Source organism: Macaca fascicularis, chromosome 9 (genome assembly GCF_037993035.2).
Source record: "Macaca fascicularis isolate 582-1 chromosome 9, T2T-MFA8v1.1".
NCBI lineage: Eukaryota > Metazoa > Chordata > Mammalia > Primates > Cercopithecidae > Macaca > Macaca fascicularis.
This window is the reverse complement of record NC_088383.1, coordinates 82,753,429-82,773,320: the sequence shown is the minus strand read 5'-3', so window position 1 is coordinate 82,773,320 and position 19,892 is coordinate 82,753,429. Positions and strand designations below refer to the sequence as shown.

Here is a 19,892-nt window from a genome sequence, read left to right as displayed (position 1 = left end):
TCCTGAAGTTGACTGTTGGTCTGTCTTGAAAGGTTGGGAAAATTTTTATGGACAATATCCTGAAATATGTTTTCCAAGTTGATTGCTTTCTTTCCATCCTTCTCAGGGATGCCAGTGGCTAAGGCTATGAAACAGCAAAGATGGTGGCCTGTCCTTCCCCCTGGGAGCTCCATCCCAGGGAGGCTCGGAACCACTGCCAGTTGGAAAACACTGGCAAGGGTGGCTGGTGACCCCAGTCTGAAGGTCCTGTTCAGTAAGGAGAAGTGGGGTCAGGGATCCAGGTAAAAAAGCAGTCTCTCTGTTTTTTTGTAGGGCAGCTACACTGAAGGCAACAATGGCTAAGGCCGTGCAACAGCAAAGATGGCAGCCCACACTCCCTCTGGGAGTTCCATCTCAGGGAGGTGTAATGCTGCTGACAGCAAAGATGGTGGCCTACCTCTTCCTCTTGGAGTTCCATCTCAAGGAGGTGTAATGCTGCTACCAGTGGCTGGCTAGAGTTCCAAGCCAGTGGTTCTTATTCTGCAAGGTGTCATGGAAGTGGGACCTACAGACTGTTGCTGCTCAGCCCTCTGGATTCAGCCCCTTTCTTACAGGTATGTACAGGAGTCTAACTCCCTGCTTTGGAGTTGCAGCTACTTTGGTGGGAAGTCCAGGTATCTAAAGCTTCCAGTGACTGCTCTGCTGAAACTCCACATTGCTCTGCATGTCAGACTGCAGGCCCAGCTGGAGTGGGTTCAAGGGGGGATCTCTTGACTTGAGGGTTGCAAAGAGCCATGGGAGAAGCATGGGTCCCCAGGGTTGCTCACTCATTCACTGCTTTTCTGGGCAGGGGAGGCTCCTGGCTCTGTGTCACTCCTGGGTGGGCAGCAGTGCCTTGCTTTTCTCTGTTCTCCATGGGGTGAGTTGTTTTCTTGGTGAATCCCAATGTGTGATCCTGATGTTTCAGTTGAAGTTGCTATATTTACTCATCCTTTATATTTTTCTCCCTGAAAGTGGTGCACACTAGTTGCTTCTTGTTGGCTATCTTGGTCAGGCTCCTACTGTTTTTTTTCTTCTACTAATTTTGGGTTTGATTTGCTTTTGCTGTTCTAATCCTTTAAAATGCATTGTTAAGTTGTTTGTTTGATTTTGTTTCTTTTTTGATGTAGGTACTAATAGTTATAAACTTTCCTTCTAGTACTACTTTCACGGTATCCCATAGGTTTTGGTATGTTGTGTTTCATTAAGTTTCAAAATTTATTTCAATTTCTTTCTTAATTTCTTCATTGGGCCAGTGGTCATTCAGGTTCATGTTGTATAATTTCCATGTATTTGTATTGTTTCCAAAATTTCTCCTGTTACTAATTTTTAGTTTTATTCCATTGTGGTCAGAGAAGATGCTTGATAGTATTTTAGTTTTTTGGAATGTTTTAAGACTTGTTTCGTGACCTAATATATGGTCTACTCTTGACAAAAATCCATGTGCTAAGGAAAAGAATGTGTGTTCTGCAGCCGTTGGATGAAATGTTCTATATATATCTATTAGATCCATTTGTTCCATAGTGCAGATTCAGTCTGATTTTTTTTGTTGATTTTATCTGGAAAATCTGTCTAATGCTGAAAGTGGGGTGTTGAAGTCTCTTACTGTACTGGAGTCTATATCTCTTTTTGCTTTATGTATCTGGGTGCTCCAGTGTTGGCTGCATATGTATTTAAAATTGTTAAATCCTCTTGCTGAATTGATCTCTTTATCATTATGTAGTGACCTTCTTTGTCTCTTCTTATAGTTTTTGTCTTAAAATCTATTTTTTCTGATATAAGTATAGCTACTCCTGCTCTTTATTGGTTTTCATTGGCATGGAATATCTGTTTTCGTCCCTTTAGTTTCAATTTTTCAGGTTATGTGTATCTTCATAGGTGAAGCATTTCTTGTAGGCAACAGATCAATGGGTCTTTTTAAAAAAATTTAATAAATTCTTACGTCTTTTTTTTTTTTTTTTTTTTTTTTTTTTGAGACAGAGTCTCACTTAATCACCCAGGCTGGAGTACAGTTTCATAGTCTCGGCTCACTGCAACCTCCACTTTCCAGGTTCAAGCGATTCTGCTGCCTCAGCCTCTTGAGTAGCTGGGATTACAGGCATGCACTACCACGCCTGGCTAATGTTTGTATTTTTAGTAGACACGGGGTTTCACCATGTTGTCCAGGTGAGTCTCAAACTCCTCACCTCAAGTTATCCGCCCACCTCAGCCTCCCAAGTGCTGGGATTACAGGCATGAGCCATGGTACCTGGCTGATAGTTGTTAAATTGGTGTTCTTCTTTGGGCAGGGGATGATTAATGGAGCCATCTTGCTCTGCCCATTTTCTGTTCTCACTTTTAGATCTTTTTTGGTGTTTTGTTATAATGTCCTCACATGGATACTTTTTGAATGGGTTCGTAGCAGGGGGACTTTGAGTATGAGTTCTTGCAAGTCTGGAAGTGTCTAATTTGTACTCAAATTTAATGGATAGTTTAGTGTAGAATTATAGGTTCAAAATAATTTTCTTTAGAACTATAGCGACATTTCTTATTGTCTTCTAGCATCTAATGTTGCTGATAGGCAGTCTGATACCAATGGATTCTCATTCTTTGAAGGTAACTCTTTAATAGACACCTGTACAATTCTTTTTATGTCTTTATCATTTTAATCTTTGGTGTGTCTGGGTGTGGGTCTTTCATTTATGAACCCTGTGGCTCCTGGTAGGCCTTTTTAATCTTAAAACTAGATCTTTCCTTCAGTGCAGCCTCCATGGTATCTGTTCTCTCATCCTGTAACTCTTGTTATACAGATGTGGACCTTAAGGATTGATCATATCTTTACTCTATTTCAGTATTTTTGCTTCAAATTCTGGAAAATAGCTCTGACTATATCTTTCAGGTTAGGTGTATTTTTTTTTTGTATAAATTTGTGGGGTACAAGTGCAATTTTGTTACATGCATAGATTACACAGTAGTCAAATCAGGGCTTTTAGGGTAGACATCACCTAAATAATGTAAATTGTACCCAGGTGCATTTTAAAGAGAATTGAATAACCTCAGTTCCTCTATTGAAGTTGTTGTTCTCTGATGGCTTTTTTTTTTTTTCCAGAAGGCTATTTGTGTGTTTGTATGTGTGTGTGTGTCCTAATTTCTCTGTGGATGCCCGTTAGCATTAAAACAGTTTTTTTCCTTGTATTACTTCTGTGCCTTTCAGGATTGATTGTTCTGTAGGCTGATTGTGGTCTTTCTCATTTATCTTCTCAGCCTTTGTTCTATCTCTAGACCTAGTACATACATAACGTGCTCTCCCCAGTCTAGTGTTTTAATGCATTTAGACAGAAGTTGTTCAGATATCCAGCAGGGTGGCATGGCTGAAGCCATCTTTCTGTATACTCAGGGGAAGGCAGTGGCTGAATGGCATAGCATTTAACTCTGGCAGCCTAACCCTTTGTAGAGAAGACCTATTACCTGTTTTACAATGGGAATCTGTTTGTCTAGACTCCTTTTCATAGAAGGAGTTGGGAATCTATATTTATGGAGATCATGGGATTTAGCTATCATTTTATTAAGAATAGCAGTCATTTGTTGAGCACTCCCAGAGACATATGTTGTCTCTTTCTTTCAAACAACTCTGAAAAGTCATTACTATTTATCTATTTTATAAAGACGTGGGCTTAGAGAGTTAAGGTAACTCTTTCAGAGTCACTTAGTCAGTATATTCAAAACTAGAATTTGAATATACTTGGGATTTTGGAGGCTCCAAGCCATTGCTTCCAAAGGGCTTCTCTCTATGGCTTGACTAAAGAATAAATACCACAACACTTCAAAAAGTCTCAATTTTTAAAAACTGTTTTCTCAATTATGCAAAAAGAATGTTTTCAAAAGTAGCATTTGGCATAATTCTCATCTTCCCTCATGTACAATACTATTTTAAGAGACCAAGACCTGTTGTTTATTGGGAGAAAAGCTGGTGTAGAATTTTGAAGGCCTCTCTTGCAAATAGAAAGATCTGATATCTGGTGGAGGGAGAGAGGAAAGTTTTTTTTTTTTTTAGAAATGGAACTGGAGTTTGAGTGTATCTAAGGGAAAGGGAACTATATTTAATGAATTAGGGGAAAAAACTGCATGAGTATCACTTAAAGTGAAACTTAGACAATTTGGGTAACAAAAGATCCTTATCAAAATCTGCAAGGGTTAATCAGATACTTTAATATGTGGAGTCATAAGCCAAGAGGTTCTAAGGTTTATAAAATATAGGTGTATGGGATAAATGAGTAACCTATTTATCAACTGAAATTCTTATTTTGGACAACTATCCCAGCACGATGTGTGCTAGCAAAACAAAACAAAACCAAAAATCAAACTAACGAAAATGGGGTGTGTATGGAAATAAAGGGTTAAATAAATTATGATACACACATTAAATGGAATCTCTTGTGCCCCCACTCTACTGTCACTTCCACAGGCTACTGATGTTTCTCTCTGAGCAGTTGGGCCCATGCATTTGCACCAACAGAAGCCCTGCCATCAATACTTTGGCTTTACTCTTCATTTTATTACACTATTTGCAAGCCCATTTCTCCTAGAATCCTCCCATAAATTCCCATTTCTGAAGCTCTCTATTGCTAAACTTGGCTTGCACTCCCCCTACTGGCAGACACAACTGTCATTCCCAAGTATTGTAGATTTCATCATTGCCAAAACTACGTGATGTTTGTTAAGTACCAGAAAAAAATGTGTTTTTAATTGGATATTCTGTTGGTACAGCCAGAGGACAGTCGAGGATAAAAAGGAAGATTTTTATTAATAGTCATTCAACCTGCAGAAAACCCTCCCTTGATGATGACTTCCTGTATATGTGAGTTTGTTTCATAATTGCTCAGGACAACAGTGCCCTTGACAGCCAACCAAATTAAAATGCATACCCAGAGTTATAACTTTTTAGCTCTAATTAACCGATTGTTTCCTTAAATGTAAATGACCTCTCTTCCTGCTTTGAGATTTGCTATTTAAGGTTTACTCAGTACACATTTTAAAGCAAATTAAAAAACAAATCTATCTAAATCTGTTTCAAAGATAAATGCCTGCTACAAGTCTTGTCTTCAGATGCTACTCAATAGATTCATGTGTGCCCAAGGCATTATCAGTGGTGTTGGGGAGTAGGCAGAGTTTTAATTTCTACTTTATATCCTCTTCTCTCTCTCTTAACTGTTTGAGTCAATGGTGGTGAGTGCGTTTGTAGACAGCAACTCTCCCCTTCCCCAGGACTGGAAAGACAAGTGTTCCTTTCACAGATCCCCTTTCCTCAACGAACACAAAGCCCCTTGTTTTCAGAAAAGGAAACAGCTGAAAACCAAAATAACAAAACACAGCTAGCATCCTTTTGTCACTATTTGGGTGTGTGATTGTTCTATTCTTGATATTTTCCATAGAGTTTGACTCTTAAGTAAAATATTTTCTTTGGAAAAAGTATGTGTTGTCTGTCATTGCCCCCAATGTTTTGTCCTTTCTCAAGCAATATGATTGCTTACTTGAATTTTGGTTTTCTATGTAATAAAACGTATAAGTAAATAAAAATAATGTAAAGCTTACTTTTGCCCCAGAATACAGGTGACTAAAAAGCAATATTTCATAAAAATAAATGCAGTTGTAAAACTTGGTTAGAAATCATGCTTTTCTTTTTTATCTTTTCTTGTAAAATTGATTGAGACTTTTGCTACAACAAAGACAAGAGCCAAATAATTAAGCCCAAATGAACATTTGCTAATAAAGTTTTTTTAAACAGGCTTAAAAATATTAATTTTAATTTTATTAATATTAATTAATACAAGTAAAACTCAGCCAACAATATGACTTCCATGTAGCATTTCTGCTTACAAGGTAAGGTGTGCTGATGATAAATGCTTAGAAAAACTGTGGCCCAAAGAAAAGTTTTTTCAGGTAGAAGGAATTCCACCAGAGGCAAGGATGCAATTTTCGTCTGCAATCAAAAAGCATTGTTATAGACCGTGTGCGGTGGCTCACCCCTGTAATCCCAGCACTTTGGGAGGCCAAGGCGAGTGGATCATCTGAGGTCACGAGTTTCAAGACCAGGCTGGCTAACATTGCAAAACCTCGTCTCTACTAACAGTCGGGTGTAGTGGCACACACCTGTGATCCCAGTTACTCAGGAGGCTGAGGCAGGAGAATTGCTTGAACCTGGGAGGCCGAGGTTGTAGTGAGCCAAATTTGCACCACTGCACTCCAGCCTGAGCGACAAAGTGAGACTACCTCGCCAAAAAAAAAAAAAAAGAGCATTGTTATTGAACAGACTCCTGTCTGTTTTCACAGAAATTGATAACTGTCAGAAGAAGTTTGAATTACTAAGAAAAATTTATGGCCAGTAGACTCAAGGATGGGGAAAAGGTGGATGCTTAACTAAATTCCTTTACTTGGGTCATTTGGAGGTCAGGATGAATTGATTTTTTACATTTGTCTTTAAACCCTGCATCTTCCTCCTTCTCACATTGCTTTTCATTTTCTGTCCTTGTGCTTTGGGTGGCTGCTAAGAATGAGTGTGTTTAGTTGATAATTAGACTAAATGATTCTTTCTTGAAAGTCATTAATCAACAATATCAGGTTTCTTGGTACAAGGACTTAACCTCTCAAGATCCCCTTTGAACTCTTTGAAAGGCAGGCTGTCATGGTTGTTGAAGGTGATTGAAGAAGAAATGGCCATCAGAAATGCTCCAGTGCGGTGTGCAAGAAATATAAAGAACTAACTAGTAGGGGTAGAAATAGAGGAATGAACTAAGGCACAGGTCTACTTGTTACGCTGAGTAAGTGTGAAGTACTTTGGTTTTTTTTCTTTCTAGCATTTGTGTTTTTGGAGGATTGTTCCTCCTCCCCTCTATGTCATTTTGGTGGGACTGCCAATCGTGGAACTTCACCCATGACCTCTTGCGAGTGGGATAGGTGGTAGGCACCTGACCCAAACTAAGTCAAACAACATCATCTTTTGGAAATTTGAAACTTTAGGGTTTATCCTCAGTGAGAACATGTATGGAGTGGGTCACCTGGTGGTTGGAGCCAAAAGCAACCGTCCCTGAATTTCTGCTCTACAGGTGCCTGCAGTGACCCTGCCTCCTGTCCTTCCTGTGGCTGTCGTGTTTGGTTGTTCCTCTACAACTCTGAACTACCCCAGAATGTTTCCAATAAACCTCTCTTTCTTGTTTAATATAGTAAGATCAAGACCATCATTTATCATTAAAAAACCCAACGGATATTTTGAGGTATAATAGCAGTTTCTGGAAGAAATTAAATTTATTGCCTACGAGAGAGAAAGAAACTACGCAGTACTGTACTTCTAAATTGTCAGCAGTTGATCTGCAGGCCTGAGCTTGGCATTCAGCCATCTTCGGTTACATATCATGTTGTCTTTGCAGCTCCAGAGCTCAGTCAGTGTAATTAGAGGCTAGTTAGGCAGTGAGGGGTAGCACAATGTTTCACAAAATATATTCTGAGAAACATTAAATGCTTGAAAAACTCTGTAAACAAACAAACAAACAAGCAAACAAACAGCAAGTCACCTTGTATATGCTTCTTGGAGATTTACACTGCTCATAAACATAGTAAAGACTCCAATAAGTTGTGTGAGAAAGAAAATTGATTAACTTTAACCCAACATTTTCAAAACCTTTTGACTGTAGAACCCTTATCTCACAGAATGCCTCTTAATATCTTTTGGGATGAGGACTTTGTGAAACACATATGGGGAAACACGGGAGTAGAGCAATTGGAAAACCCAGGTTTTGGATATTTAAATGTAATGCCTATTTGGTAGAGTGTCAACAAATAAATGTTACTTTATTGTCTTATTTGCCAAAATAGTATTTCATCTTTAATTACATGATTAAAAAATAATGTGTAAGCTGGTTATTTTGCTCGTTAGTTGATGCAGTTTCTTCCTAGCATCGATGGTCTTTACATTTTGGCATGCTTTTGCAGTGGCTGGTTCCGGTTTTTCCTTTCCATGTTTAGTGCTTCCTTCAGGAGCTCTTGTAGGGCAGGCCTCTCAGCATTTGCTTGTCTGCAAAGGATTTTATTTCTCCTTCATTTATGAAACTTAGTTTGGCTGGATATGAAATTCTGGGTTGAAAATTCTTTTCTTTAAGAATGTTGAATATTGGCCCCCACTCTCTTCTGGCTTGTAGAGTTTCTGCCAAGAGATTCAGTGTTAGTCTGATGGGTTTCCCTTTGTGGGTAACCCCACCTTTCTGGCTGCCCTTAACATTTTTTCCTTCATTTCAGCTTTGGTGAATCTGACAATTATGTGTCTTGGAGTTGCTCTTCTCGAGGAGTATTTTTGTGGTGTTCTCTGTATTTCCTGAATTTGAATGTTGACTTGCCTTGCTAGGTTGGGGCAGTTCTCCTGGATAATATCCTGCAGAGTGTTTCCCAACTGGGTTCCATTTTCCCTGTCACTTTCAGGTACACCAATCACATGTAGATTTGATCTTTTCACATAGTCCCATATTTCTTGGAAGCTTTGTTCATTTCTTTTTACTCTTTTTTCTCTACACTTTTCTTCTCACTTCATTTAATTCATTTGATCTTCAATCACTGATACCCTTTCTTCCAGTTGATTGAGTCAGTTACTGAAGCTTGTGCATCTGTCACGTAGTTCTTGTGTCATGGTTTTCGTCTCTATCAGGTTGTTTAAGGACTTCTCTGCATTGGTTGTTCTAGTTAGCCATTTGTCATAATGACAAGATCAAGTTCACACAACAATATTAACCTTAAATGTAAATGGGCTGCATGCTCCAGTTAAAAGACACAGACTGGCAAATTGGATAAAGAGTCAAGACCCATCAGTTTTCTTTATCCAGGAGACCCATCTCACATGCAGAGACACATATAGGCTCAAAATAAAGGGATGGAGGAAGATCTACCAAGCAAATGGAAAACAACAACAAAAAAAAGACAGGGGTTGCAATCCTAGTCTCTGATAAAACAGACTTTAAACCCACAAAGATCAAAAGAGACAAAGAAGGCCATTACATAATGGTAAAGGGATCAATTCAACAGGAAGAGCTAACTATCTTAAATATATATGCACCCAATACAGGAGCACCCAGATTCATAAAGCAAGTTCTCAGAGACTTACAAAGAGACTTAGACTCCCACACAATAATAGTGGGAGACTTTAATACCCCAGTGTCAACATTAGACAGATCAATGAGACAGAAAGTTAACAAGAATATCCAGGAATTGAACTCAACTCTGCACCAAGTGGACCTAATAGACATCTACAGAACTCTCCACCCCAAATCAACAGAATGTGCATTCTTCTCAGCACCACATTGCACTTATTCCAAAATTGACCACATAGTTAGAAGTAAAGCACTCCTCAGCAAATGTAAAAGAACAGAAATTATGACAAACTGTCTCTCAGACCACAGTGCATTCAAACTAGAACTCAGGATTAAGAAACTCAATCAAAACTGCTCAACTACATGGAAACTGAACAACCTGCTCCTGAATGACTACTGGGTACATAATGAAATGAAGGTAGAAATAAAGATGTTCTTTGAAACCAATGAGAACAAAGAAACAACATACCAGAATCTCTGGGACACATTTAAAGCAGTGTGTAGAGGGAAATTTATGGCACTAAATGCCCACAAGAGAAAGCAGAAAAGATCTAAAATGGACACCCTAACATCACAATGGAAAGAACTAGAGAAGCAAGAGCAAACACATTCAAAAGCTAGCAGAAGGCAAGAAATAACTAAGATCAGAGCAGAACTGAAGGAGATAGAGACACAAAAACCCTCCAAAAAATCAATGAATCCAGGAGCTGGTTGTTTGAAAAGATCAACAAAATTGATAGACCGCTAGCAAGACTAATAAAGAAGAAAAGAGAGAAGAATCAAATAGATGCAATAAAAAAAAGATAGAGGGGATATCACCACCGACCCCACAGAAATACAAACTACCATCAGAGAATACTATAAACACCTGTACGCAAATAAACTGGAAAATCTAAAAGAAATGGATAATTTCCTGGACACTTACGCTCTCCCAAGACTAAACCAAGAAGAAGTTGAATCCCTGAATAGACCAATAACAGGCTCTGAAATTGAGGCAATAATTAATAGCCTACCAACCAAAAAAAGTCCAGGACCAGACGGATTCACAGCCAAATTCTACCAGAGGTACAAGGAGGAGCTGGTACCATTCCTTCTGAAATTATTCCAATCAATAGAAAAAGAAAAAGAGGGAATCCTCCCTAACTCATTTTATGAGGCCAACATCATCCTCTTACCAAAGCCTGGCAGAGACACAACAAAAAAAGAGAATTTTACACTAATATCCCTGACGAACATTGATGCAAAAATCCTCAATAAAATACTGGCAAACCAAATCCAGCAGCACATCAAAAAGCTTATCCACCATGATCAAGTGGGCTTCATCCCTGGGATGCAAGGCTGGTTCAACATATGCAAATCAATAAATGTAATCCAGCAAATAAACAGAACCAAAACCAAAAATCACATGATTATCTCAATAGATGCAGAAAAGGCCTTTGACAAAATTCAACAGCCCTTCATGCTAAAAACTCTCAATAAACTAGGTATTGATGGGACGTATCTCAAAATAATAAGAGCTATTTATGACAAACGCACAGCCAATATCATACTGAATGGGCAAAAACTGGAAGCATTCCCCTGGAAAACTGGCACAAGACAGGGATGCCCTCTCTCACCACTCCTATTCAACATAGCGCTGGAAGTTCTGGCTAGGGCAATCAGGCAAGAGAAAGAAATAAAGGGTATTCAGTTAGGAAAAGAGGAAGTCAAAGTGTCCCTGTTTGCAGTTGACATGATTGTATATTTAGAAAACCCCATTGTCTTAGCTCCAAATCTCCTTAACCTGATAAGTAACTTCAGCAAAGTCTCAGGATACAAAATAAATGTGCAAAAGTCACTAGCATTCTTATACACAAATAAGAGACAAACAGAGAGACAAATCATGAGTGATCTCCCATTCACAATTGCCTCAAAGAGAATAAAATACCTAGGAATCCAACTTACAAGGGATGTGAAGGACCTCTTCAAGGAGAACTACAAACCACTGCTCAATGAAATAAAAGAGGACACAAACAAATGGAAGAACATTCCATGCTCATGGATAAGAAGAATCAATATCGTGAAAATGGCCATACTGCCCAAGGTAATTTATAGATTTAATGCCATCCCCATTAAGCTACCAATGACTTTATTCACAGAATTGGAAAACACTACTTTAAAGTTCATATGGAACCCAAAAAGAGCTCACATTGCCAAGATAATCCTAACCCAAGAGAACAAAGCTGGAGGCATCACGCTACCTGACTTCAAACTATACTACAAGGCTACAGTAACCAAAACAGCATGGTACTGGTACCAAAACAGAGATGTAGACCAATGGAACAGAACAGAGCCCCCAGAAATAATACCACACAGCTACAACCATCTGATGTTTGACAAACCTGACAAAAACAAGAAATGGGGAAAGGATTCCCTATTTAATAAATGATGCTGGGAAAACTGGCTAGCCATAGGTAGAAAGCTAAAACTGGATCCCTTCCTTACACCTTATACAAAAATTAATTCAAGATGGATTAGAGACTTAAATGTTAGACCTAAAACCATAAAAACTGTAGTAGAAAACCTAGGCAATACCATTCAGAACATAGGCATGAGCAAGGACTTCATGTCTAAAACACCAAAAGCAGTGGCAACAAAAGTCAAAAGTGACAAATGGGATCTAATTAAAGTAAAGAGCTTCTGCACAGCCAAAGAAACTACCATCAGCGTGAACAGGCAACCTACAGAATGGGATAAAATTTTTACAATCTACTCATCTGACAAAGGGCTAATATCCAGAATCTACAAAGAACTCAAACAAATTTACAAGAAAAAAAAAACCCATCAAAAAGTGGGCAAAGGATATGAACAGACACTTCTCAAAAGAAGACATTTATGCAGCCAACAGACACATGAAAAAATGCTCATCATCACTCACCATCAGAAAAATGCAAATCAAAACCAAAATGAGATACCATCTCACATCAGTTAGAATGGTGATCATTAAAAAGTGAGGAAACAACAGGTGCTGGAGAGGATGTGGAGAAATAGGAACACTTTTACACTGTTGGTGGGAATGTAAACTAGTTCAACCATTGTGGAAGACAGTGTGGTGATTCCTCAAGGATCTAGAACTAGAAATACTGTTTGACCCAGTCATTCCATTACTGGGTATATACCCAAAGGATTATAAATCATGCTTCTATAAAGACACATACACACGTATGTTTATTGCAGCACTATTCACAATAGCAAAGACTTGGAATCAACCCAAATGTCCATCAGTGACAGACTAGATTAAGAAAATGTGGCACATATACACCATGGGATACTATGCAGCCATAAAAAAGGATGAGTTCATGTCCTTTGTAGGGACATAGATGCAGCTGGAAACCATCATTCTCAGCAAACTATCGCGAGAACAGAAAACCAAACACCGCATGTTCTCACTCATAGGTGGGAATTGAACTATGAGAACACTTGGACACAGGAAGGGGAACATCACACACTGGGGCCTTTTGTGGGGTGAGGGGAGTGGGGAGGGATAACATGAGGAGATATACCTAATGTAAATGATGAGTTAATGGGTACAGCACATCAACATGGCACATGTATACATATGTAACAAACCTGCAGGTTGTGCACATGTACCCTAGAACTTAAAGTATAATAAATAAAATGTGTAATATTTTACTGGGACCTTAATTGGGTCATTGAATTGCGTATTTAGTAAAATGGCTCATATGATTTAGATACTTAACCACAAAAACTCCTCCTTTCCTGAAGGGAGGGTAGATAAATTCCTTCCAGGGTCACTAGCCAAAAGAAAACATATTCCAATTTTATTAATCCGTGCATGTATCTTAAAATTTGGGACTTTGAGTGAGTTCACAACTTTTTAATGAAAAAAGTACCTTTTAATTAGTTACAGCAATAATTCTCAGTCTGGGGCAATTTTGCCCCCCAAGGGACATGTGGTAGTGTCTGTTGATGGTTTTCGTTGTCACAACTGGGTTGGTGGTAATTCTGCTTGCATGTAGTGGGTAGAGGGGATGCTGTGAACATTCTACAATAGGATGACAGCCCCCTTCACAACAAAAAGTTGTTCAGCTCAAAATATCAATAATAGTGCTAAGATTGAGAAACTGAATAATACACATTCTCCTTGAGGAGAAATAGTCTCACACCAAACCCAAATCAAGATGGAAAGAGAAAATTATTTAATGCATTACCAAATTCCTAAACGATTAGACGTACTCTGTATAAGCAGCGCTATGTTTGAGAGCTGAAGTCTATTAAGCCATTACCTGAAATCTTACCTGTGTAGGTTGGGATCTCACTTTACCAGAAAAAATATCCCAAGTAGATTAAATGAGACAATTGAAAGATTTCCTGGCCGGGCGCGGTGGCTCAAGCCTGTAATCCCAGCACTTTGGGAGGCTGAGACGGGCGGATCACGAGGTCAGGAGATCGAGACCATCCTGGCTAACACAGTGAAACCCCGTCTCTACTAAAAAAACAAAAAAAAAAACAAAAACAAAAACAAAAACTAGCCGGGTGAGGTGGCGGGCGCCTGTAGTCCCAGCTACTTGGGAGGCTGAGGCAGGAGAATGGCGTAAACCCAGGAGGCAGAGCTTGCAGTGAGCTGAGATCCGGCCACTGCACTCCAGCCCCAGCGGCAGAGCGAGACTCTGTCTCACAAAAAAAAAAAAAAAAAAAAAAAAAAAAAAAGAAAGATTTCCTGTGACATTATGATTCGTGAAGAATAGTCCTGAGCCTTGAAATGTAAAATAAATGATCTTTGGGCTTAGGCACTGGGGGCATGTAACTGTGAAGAGAAGGTCTGCATCCAAAGATGTTCCCTCCCTGTGCCTGGAAAGGTCTGGTAAGTCAGGTAGTGATCATGAGCAGGGGGATGAATGACTTGTGCCTCCTAGAGAGTCTTCATTAATGCCTATTGTTCTATTCATCCCTTAAATGAAAGCTGTGACCTCAGCCCTCTCCCCAGACTACACCTATTCTTTGGCCATTTCTCCTCTCTCATTACACTCAACTATTATCTTTATGTTAATGAAAATTCCCATCTCAAATCCTCATCTTTTTCCTGGGCAGTGGTTCCCAACTGTCTTTTAGGCATCTCCAGATGGATGATGATAATGATGATGATGCTAATGATAACAATAATAGTAATAATAAACATAGCTAACACTACTGACCTCTTGCTGTGATGGAGGCATTATGCTAAGCTCTTTGTTTTCACAAGCTTATTTAAACCTTAGATGGACATGGAGGCTGAGTAACTTGTTCAAGATCAAACAAGTAGTATATGGCAGACCTGGGATTCAAATTCCATGTTTCCCTCTTGGATCAGTGTCTGTTTTACACAGTACCCTTGCTATGTTCCCTAAAATCATAGGTGACATCAACTGACCAGATTTCCTAAATTTTTCTCTCACAGCCTTATATTTACAACCAGCTTCCAAAAATCTAACATCAAATCCACTTTTCTTTCCCCGACTATTCCTATGGTCATTGCTCCTACTACAGATCTTCATCGCTCCCCATTGAACACATTGCAGTAATGAAGTGACATGCTTCTAAACTTTTTCTTTCCATTATTCATCTATCACCATACTTTCCCTTGCAAAATTGAGATATAGTCACTTTATTCCAGTCTCAAAAATTTCTAATGGCCCCTCCCTGCTTACAGAATAAAGAATAAAATCCTCACTCTGGCATTCAGCACCCTTTATGAATGAGGTCCAACTGCGGTATCAGCTACAACACCCATCCCAGTAGTTTTAATTATTCCTTTGATGAGATCATGTACCTTTACATCTTAAATTTCTTGAAGGTAGAGTCTGTATTTTTGCACTTGTAATTATAAGGCCAGGACATGGTTCTCTTGGTTGAGAAAAGCTGTCTTACCTTTTCCTTGTACTCAAAGCAACATATTGATTCCTTGTTTAGAGAATATAGATAGGCTTTTTGTGGTTCTCAGATTGGACTTGCTTTCCTTTATGTCTCTTTACCCTGGAGTGTCTATCTTCTTCTCCCACCATTTCTCTAACTACCAAAATCTTTCAAAGCCTAGATTTTGGGCTTCTATCTCTAAATTCAGAAAAGTTGCAGAATACAAAAATCAACATACAGAAATCAGTAGCATTTCTATATGCTATCAACTACATGTCTGATAAAGAAACGAAGAAAACAGTCCCACTTACAATAACATCAAGAAAAAAATACTTAGGATTAAATTTAACTAAGGAAATGAAAGACTTGTACACCGAGAATTATGAAACATTGAAGAGGACACAAATAAATGGAAAGGCATCCCATGTTCATGGATTGGAAGAATTAATATGTTAAAATATCAATATTACTCAAAGAGATCCACAGATTCAATGCAATTTCTATCAAAATTTCAATGGCATTTTAAATATAAATAGAAAAAAAATCCTAAAATCTATATGGAGCCACAACAGACCCTGAATAGCCAAAGCATTTGAGCAAAAATAACAAAGCTGGAGACATCACACTACTTGATATCCAAATATACTTTGAAGCTATACTAATCAAAATAGCATGACATACAAACAGTATAGACCAATTCCATATAGACCAATGGAGGAGAATGGAGAGCTCAGAAATAAATACACACATTATGGCCAATTGATCTTCAACAAAGGTGTCAGGAATACACAATGGGGAAAGAATAGTCTCTTTCCATAAGAGTTTTGGGATAACTAAATATCATAATGCAAAAGAATGAAATTGGACTCTTATCTCAAGCCATATCCAAGAATCAACTTAAAATGGATTAAAGACTTAAGCATACTATAGGCAAATGTAGGGAAAAAGCTTCTTGACATTGGTCTGGGCAGTACATTTTTGGATATGACCACAAAAGCACAGGCAGCAAAAGCAAAAATAGACAAATGTCATTGCATCAAACTAAAAAGCATCTGCACAGCAAAGGAAGCAATCAACAAAATGAAAAGGCTACCTATGGAATAGGAGAACATATTTATAAACCATATATTTGATCAGGGTTAATACCCAAAAAATATAAGGAACCCAAAAATATAGGCGTTTCCCAAAAGAAGATATGTAAATTACCAACAAATGTGTGAAAAAAGTGCTCAATATCACTAATCATCAGGGAAATGCAAATTAAAACCACAACGAGTTATCATCTCATACCTGTAAGGATGGCTATTATCAAAAAAATGAAAAGTAAGTGTTGGTGAGGATGTGGAGAAAAGGGAACTCTCATATACTGTTGATGGAGATGTGAGTTAATATAGTCAGGGCAAACAGTATAGAGGTTCCTCAAGGAATTAAAAATAGAACTACCATATGATCCAGCAATCCCACTACTGGGTATATATCCCAAGGAAATGAAACCAATGTGTTGAAGAGATATCTACACTCCCATGTTCATAGCAGCATTAGCTAGGATGTGGAGTCAACCGAAGTGTCCATTGATGGATGGATGGGCAAAGAACATGTGCTACAAACACACACACACACGAATACTATTTAGCCATAAAAGAGAAGAAAATCCTGTCAATTGTGACAGCATCAATGAACCTGGAAGACATCGCTAAGTGAAATAAGCCAGGAACAGAAAGACACATACTGCATGATCTCGCTTATATGTGCGATCTAAATAGTTGAACACATGGAGGAACAGAGTAGAATGGTGGCTACCAGGAGCTGGGGTGGGGGTGAAATGGGGAGATGATGGTCAAAGGATACAAAGTTTCAGTTATGCAGAATGAATAAGTTCTAGAGATCCAATGTACAGCATGGTAACTATAGTTAATACTGTGTCATACACTTGACATTTGTTGAGAGTAGAGTTTAAGTGTTTTTACCACACACAGTCACAAAAGGTAGTTATGTGAGGTGATGGATATGTTAATTAGCTTGATTGTGGTAATCATTTCACAAAGTATGTGTATATCAAAACAGCACATTGTACATCTTCAATATATGTAATTTTTATTTTTATTTGTTAATTATACCTCAATCTGAATTAAAAAAAGAGATCTTTTCTTATGAAAACAATATATTCATATGAAGCATTTTTTTCAGGGATTTGAGAATTGTGATTTGAAATGGTAAATTTTTGTGTCATTGCAATTAAAAAATTTTTATTTTGACTTTAATTTCTGTGGGAAATGAATCTATATAAAATAATGATTAAACATTAGGTCAGAAGGACTCAAGATGTCCCATGTATTTATTTTAGTTTGGTCATATTAGTAACATCAAAGCTGAAAGGGTGGGAGGGAGGGAGAGAGAGAGAGAATAGTAGTTAGCAATACAGTTGTTGACTCACCACATGGGAAAAGCCACATTGGAGAGTTACCAGAACCCATAGTTGACTTTGAGTGAGAAATAACTTTTATGTGTTTAAGCCTGTGAGATTTTGGATTAATTTGTCACTGAAGCATCACTTTGTCTAATCTGACTAATGCAGGTATCTTTGGTAATTATAGTCATTATAGATAATACAAAAAAAGCCAATAAAGAAATAGCTAACCCTTATTGAGCATTTATTCTCCAGGCTACACAATATGTACTTTAATGAGTTATCTTGCTCAACCTCCACAGCAACCCACTTAATAAATGAGGATGCTGAGGCATAGAGAAATTTAATCACTCACCCAGGGTCACAGACTTCATAAAGTTTAGAGCTGGCATTCAAACCTACATTTGATCTGATAACAAAGCTTAATGACTTCCTGACTATAGAATAATTTAGTTTATTCACATAATTGTAACTTTCTAAGTAGAAGTGAACTTGGTTCTAAGGCATCAAGTGTAGTATTTTTTAGAGGAGCATGGTGGATTTTGGCTTCTTGGAAATTTCTTGGCATTTATGAAAATGTTCTGTATTTCCTTTGATGCAAAAGGGGAAATTTCTGGTTCATGTGACCTGCTTTGTTTTTATATTACCCATATACTGGGCACAGAGTAGAGTTAGAGCAAAGTCCTCTTAGGATTTAGGAATGTTGATGTGATTAGTATGTCATGATTTAACAGTGGTGACAGCAAAGAACAGTAACAGGCTAATAAATTAAATTTCATTTGTATGTCTTCTGGGAAAGATTGTTTGTCAGATTAAGTAAGAATCAGCCAGGCATAGTGGCTAACGCCTGTTATCCCAGCACTTTGGGAGGCTGAGGTGGGTGGATCACCTGAGATCAGGAGTTCAAGACCAGCCTGGCCAACATGGCAAAACCCCATCTCTATTAAAAGTACAAAAATTAGCTGGGCATGGTGGTGCATGCCGGTAGTCCCAGCTACGTGGGAGGTTGAGGAAGGAGAATCACTTGAACCTGGGAGGCTGAGGTTGCTGTAAGCGGAGATTGTGCCACTGCACTCTAACCTGGGTGATGAAGCGAGACTCTGTCTCAAAAAGATTAAGTAAGATTCTGTGCTTTGGTTGCCCATGAAGTTAGGAACTGAGGCTGGCTCTTCACTACGAGGATCAAATTCCTAAGTTCTGGCTTCACTCATCCATCATTTCTTTGACTCCCTAGGGAGCCATAATTTTAATGAAGATAAAATCATTACTTTTTTTTTTTTTTTTTTTTTGAGACGGAGTCTCGCTGTGTCGCCCAGGCTGGAGTGCAGTGGCCGGATCTCAGCTCATTGCAAGCTCCGCCTCCCGGGTTTTTACGCCATTCTCCTGCCTCAGCCTCCCGAGTAGCTGGGACTACAGGCGCCCACCACCTCGCCCGGCTAGTTTTCTGTATTTTTTAGTAGAGACGGGGTTTCACCGTGTTAGCCAGGATGGTCTCGAACTCCTGACATCGTGATCCGCCCGTCTCGGCCTCCCAAAGTGCTGGGATTACAGGCTTGAGCCACCGCGCCCGGCCACCAAAATCATTACTTTAAACATTTATTATTGATAGTAAAAGTCCAATCAGGACCTTAATTAATTAATAAATTAATCAATTAATTTACTATACCTCATTAAAGATGTTCGTTGATAGTGATTGCTTTTGGGACATTTCATTATATTTTTGTTTTAGAAATATAAGAAATACTGATTCTTCAGGATTCCCTGAAGAAGTGGCTGATTCTAATCTGGGGGCAGTAAAAACACTAAGTGAACTGGGACATCTTTTTGGGCAAAAAAGTCAGGAAAATGCTCAAAGACTAATGGGGATGTGTCAAAAGAATATTCAAGCCATATGACAATCCTCTTATTGACCACAATGGGGGACTATTTAAACATAAGAAAGAATAATGACTGTGACTAATTATAGAAAGAGAAGAGGAAGAGGGAGGACTGACTTGCTACTAGTTCAGATGCTATTATAGTAATGTTTTACTCTAAAATTGACCATTAGAAGTGTATTAGTCCATTCTCCCCCTGCTATAAAGAAATACCTGAGACTGGATAATTTATAAAGAAAAGAGGTTTAATTGACTCACAGTTCCTCATGGCTGAGGAAACCTCAGGAAACTTACAATTATGGTGGAAGGTGAAGCAGAAGCAGGTACTTTGTTCACAGGGGGCAGGAAGAAGTGAGTGCAAGCAGGGGAAATGCCAGACATTTATAAAACCATCAGATCTCGTGAGAACGAACTCACTATCGCAAGAACAGAATGGGGAAAACTGCCTCCATGATCCAGCCACTTCCTACCAGGTCCCTCCATGACACATGGGGATTGTGAGGATTACAATTCAAGATGAGATTTGGGTGGGGCACAGCCAAACCATATCAATAGGGGAAATATTAAGTATTTGCCCTGCTTTTTTAG

The 19,892-nt window shown here is 38.6% G+C and overlaps 1 long non-coding RNA gene across 1 annotated transcript in view; it reads left to right on the top strand.

The window, feature by feature from the left end:
- LOC135964962 (uncharacterized) overlaps positions 1-19,892 on the top strand; it is a 204,662-nt gene that overhangs the window by 16,638 nt on the left and 168,132 nt on the right. Inside the window, exon 2 of the long non-coding RNA XR_010577697.2 lies at positions 313-593. This is a non-coding gene — a long non-coding RNA (uncharacterized lncRNA). The remainder of the gene's footprint in view (positions 1-312; positions 594-19,892) is intronic.